Below are 5,214 nucleotides of genomic sequence, written 5' to 3'. Positions count from 1 at the left end.
AGTAAAGATGCCTTCAGATATTTCATTAGTCTAAAAGAATTAAATGATGCTAGCAAAAGTCAACTTTCTCTTCTCAGCAGGCAAATAAAAAAAGCACTTATTAATGCATGAATCCACTCTTCAGCTTGTATATACTTTAATAACAAGAAGGGTAAATTTACATTTTCAAAATGAGTTTTAATTTTGTACCTCCCCAGTTCAAAGAAGAGGAGGGTGCTAATATTTTATTTTAGTTCAAAATGTTTGTCTTACTTGGTGGTATAGGGTTAACAATATTTAAAGGTCTGTATATAACTGAGGGAAAAAAACTGCCTTTCTGGATATCAAGTCTAAAAATATATATCCCCAAAATAAGAGAATAGCAAAGCAGAATTGGACACATGAGACTAAAGATTCATCGAAAATCATAGTTGGGAATGCACTCAAATCAATGGGGTCATTGCAAGCAGGCCACACATCCCTACTTGGTGAGAATCCACATTCTAGGCATTTTTATTCTAAAAANGGCCCACTTGAAGTTTAAAATGTGGAGCAGTTTTTAGGCTTGCCAGTTGTCTTTGAATGACTATACATAGGGTCGTTTAACATCGCTTATCACTGAAAGCCCACTGACCCTACCTCCACCTTGCCCATACACTGTATACCTAAAATATAGTGTCTATAGGTTTTGATGGCAAAATTGGTTTGGGGAACTTCTAGGAAAAGGGTTTAAAGAAGAGCACTGGGTCAGACTAGAGTAGTGGGCAAATGCCTGCACAGAAAGAGGTCAAAACAAAGTCCAAGTGAGGCAGCTAAACACACACACACGCGCGCGCGCACACACACACACACACACACAGAAGCGCTGAAATTTAGCTTATTTTGTTCCCATTTTTACCTGGAATTATTTCTGTTTGCTCCTTCTCAGAACAATCAAGTCCAAATTCCAGACCTCTGCAGACCAATTACCACGTTACTTTAAATACACTCAGAAAAAGCAGGAAGTTATGTCCTACATAAGGCTCTTGCAACTTTTCAGGAAAGGAAAGACAGAAGAGCTGGGAAAACAATTCCATCTCTTGTCTACCATTACTTCCAGGAATTTAAGAGTGAGGAAAAAAAACAATGCAAGGAGTTACCTACTTTCAGCTTGTTCTTGGGAGTAAATGCAGGCAGCAGAAGAGAGAAGAACAGCAATTCTTGACTCTGCCATTGCAACTTAGAAGCACAGTTTTCCCTGTTTCTATATTGGTAGAGTCTCAACAGAATTAAACAGAGGCAAACCTAGAAAAGAAAGAAAAGAAATGCTGCACGAAGAAAAGAAAAGCACAGGTGGCAAAATTAATCTCACTTGCCAATTTTGCAGTGGTTCTTTATTACTATGCATTGACACCTCTCGTTGGCCTTGACAGTTACTTTGAGCTTTTCCGATGGAACAGCTAGCTCTGTGGCATGAAAATATTTGGTTTATTATTTCCAAAGTCCCTCGAAACACTCTGCAGAACATCACTGTGTCACATGCATGTAAATAGAATAAATAGATTAAATAACCATTGTATCACTCCACAGCCCTTATTATTGTGGTATTCTATCTTATAAGTATGCCACCCTCAATTCATCCAAACTAATCTTTCACCCTAAACCCACCCTTCTTTCTAACTGAAAGACACCACCATCTACCAAGTTGGCAATTATTTTTTATTCTGTCTCCACTTGTCCTGATCACCCTCATTCTAATCAATCAGGAAGTTGTGTTAATTAAAACCTTTAAATGTCTCGTGAATTTATCAACTTCTCCTTATCCTCACTGCTAAAATTGCAGTCCAGATCACAACCATCTCTTACTAAGAGGTCTGCAACTTTCTTTATTAGGATCTCTGGTTTGCTTTCCTTCTCTGTTCTCAAAGATAGGACACAGATGATATTGCCATGTTCATCTTTTCAAGTATACATGGTTTTCATGACCCAGGACCAGCTTTTTTTCCCTAACTGTGGTCCCTGCTCTTGTCTCCTTGCAGCTTTCCCACACACACATCTGTAACCCTAACTGTACTTCAAGATACAACTTAATCATCAATTTCCCTGGAAAGACTCCCTGATATGTCTACGTGGTCTTGTGTGTCCCTGTAATGTGATTACATTATCGGTGTTTAAGTGTCTCCCTTTCAAGGCTGAAGATTGAAGAGAGGCTAAAGGTGAATATCCATCTTAGCATTCACCATTGAGTCCCCAGGAAATTTCCTAGCTCATAGGAAGCACACAGTAAATACTCACTGGACATTTGAAATAACTTCATTTATCTTTCATAAATATCAGTTCCAGTTTTAAATGTCTAGTCTCTGACAGTGTATTGTTTCGCATTTAAATACTTCTACAATTAATTTTGTTAGTTAAGCATGGAATTTGTTCTCTGATATTTTCAGCACTTATATGGTAAAACTTAGGTGAAAAACATATTTTAAATTTTATTTCCCAGGTCCAGTCTCAAAACAGAAGTTTTTTAAAAAAATTTTATGTGTTTATTTATTTTTGAGAGAGAGACACACACGCAGTACAAGCAGGAGAGGGGCAGAGAGGTAGAGAGGGAGACACGGACTCCAAAGCAGGCTCCAGGCTCTGAGCTGTCAGCACAGAGCCTGACAGGGGGCTCAAACCCACAAACTGTGAGATCATGACCTGAGCCGAAATCTGACACTTATCCAACTGAGCCACCCAGGCACCCCAAAAGAGAAATCTTAATATCATTCCAATCCCATCACAAAGGAAACTGGGGCAAAAAGAAGAGTTAGTCACTTACCCAGGTGACACACTAACAATCTAAAGTAAATCCAGAAATAATCCTCTGAATATTCTGAGTCAAATATGATTGCTTAGTTCCTGAGCTGTGCTCTTTAACATTCATAGGGGAAAATGGATTTTGCACCACTGTTAGACCCTTGAAGATGAATGTTATTTTTGTTTATAAGAAATGTATAAAAATATCTTCAAATATAAATTGGCTCTAACTGGAAAAATCCAGCAAAATTTAGAAATTTTGAAAAGTCAAGTGGTAACTAGAGAAACTATACATGATTTGGGAACTTCGACTTTGGTGAACAAAATGTCATTGTAGAAAACTGCACAACTCGGGGTAGAGCACTTCCCTCTAAGGGAAGTGGGTGTCACGATATTAGTGTGCTTAACAATTTAAAGTCCTTTTGGTTAAGTAGTGACCCATGGAAAGATGAGCCTATACAGACCAATGCTGCCCTGGACTCCAGCTGTGAGTGAAACTGAGCAACTTGACCTATTTTCGCAAGAAAACCAATTACAAGCAAGGGTATTGAGAGAGGGCAAGAATACCCAGGGGCTGTGAGAGCAGGGGTGGACTCCTGAGGAGGACCCCCATTACACAACACTCACTCTCACTTCAAAACGTGACTTAGACCAGCACTTCTTCCGAAGCCTGCCAGACAGATAGCCAATCTTGCTTCCCTTTCTTTGAGGTTCTCCTTGGCTGCCTTCACCTCAGCCAGCTCCCTAGGCCAGGGAATCAGGGAGAAGGGACCGCATGTGTCCTTTGCAGCTCCCTCAGGGGTCACAACAGCTCGCTCTTCGCTTATGGTCACGTGTCCAAGTTGTGATAAATTTGCATTTACCACCTAGCCACTTGGCCAACAACAACAAAATGCTTCCAGTTTCTTGAACCCATCCCTCTTAAAAGAGAGTGAAGTGTGTTAACACTTTTTTGGTTTTGTTCAGGTAGGAGATTCTTAAATGAACCAACATGTTCAAATAATAACTTCACCAGGCATGGGTCTAAGTCTCTTATACCTGTTACCACTTTTAATCCCATAGGAACCAAATGAGTTAGGTAATGGCTCCACTTGAGAGATGCATAAATTGAAGCCTGTACGTAGCAGATAGTCCTGCCTATGTCACATGACTAGTGCTTGGCAGTGTCTCAGTTTCCAGTTGAGGTATCTCATTTTCTGTTTGAGCTCTTACCCACCAGGTCTGTGGTGGGTACCTCTCAGGTACAGACTAGATATGTGTGCCTATGCAGAAGACATACACATATGGATGCAATATGGATGGAGACGAGTATAGCTATATGCCACTGTATCTATATTTATCATGTGACTATAAAATAAGCAGTAAATATATATCATTGTACTTTTTTCAGTATGCCCTTTTATTTTCTTTGTAAGTTTTCTTCTTTCAGTACCTTGTTTCACTAACTAGGTTTCTTCCTGTCTTTCCTTGAACTATTTTCTGCGTGGGGATAATTGCTTCTTGTACCGTGAGCAACTGACACTTCCCTGAAATAACTGAAAAGACCTGAGGGACAGATTTATAGTCAGAGGCTTTAGGTGTTAAAATACCCTCGAGACTCCAATTGAGCCTGAACATTAAAGCCCTAGGGAATGGATATGCCTTATCATTTTTCTTTGCTTTTCTTTGCTGATTATTCTTAATAAATGGCAAAGACTCCTGTAAGTATGTGCCCAGAGGAACCTCAAAAATATTGCAACAAAGGCATATCCTTCCTCTCGTTTTTCCATTGTTGAATTAAAGTGAAACACAGGCTTATATTGCTGAAGGCAGCACAAGTACACATGACATGGAGACTGGATAATTAGATAGGTATAATTTTAGAATAATGGAGGATTTCTTTAAAGATATTTAGAACTGTCCTATATTAGAATGATATGCCTCTTTGAGACATGCAACTGCAAGTAGTTGTTATGAATAGAGAAAATGCAACAAAAAAAAGTCAGATTAACAGTCAGTTACAAAAGAGATCATAAATGCAATGGTCAGGTCACGTGTATTTGGCCTGAAGAAGACTGGCACGTACCTTCAGAGGAGAGAATGCAATTCAACATATGTAAGCCTCCATTCTCTACCTCTGTCAGTGAACAGAGAATAGGAAGAAATTAAAACAGGAAGGTTTATTTGAGAAAACAAGGCAAAAAAGTGTCCCGATAGTGCAATCTGAATGATACTAGCAAATACTATTTATGAAAGTTATCTCCTTACCTAGAGATCTTTAAAATTAAAGCAAAATGGAGAGCTGCTCAGTATAACAAAGCCAGTTTAAGTAGTGCAATTCTAGCTGTGGACAGCATGTGCTTGTGTGTGTAGGGTGGGAAGAAGAGATGGGTATCAATTAAATAATCTCAATTGGAAAATTTTAAAAGGGCTTCTCTGTATACAACTGCATTAAACGAGATAGAGCTTGGGAAATTAATG

Source organism: Crocuta crocuta, unplaced genomic scaffold, assembly GCF_008692635.1.
Source record: "Crocuta crocuta isolate KB4526 unplaced genomic scaffold, BGI_CrCroc_1.0 scaffold1129, whole genome shotgun sequence".
NCBI classification, from domain to species: Eukaryota; Metazoa; Chordata; class Mammalia; order Carnivora; family Hyaenidae; genus Crocuta; species Crocuta crocuta.
Note: the sequence above shows the minus strand (reverse complement) of the source record.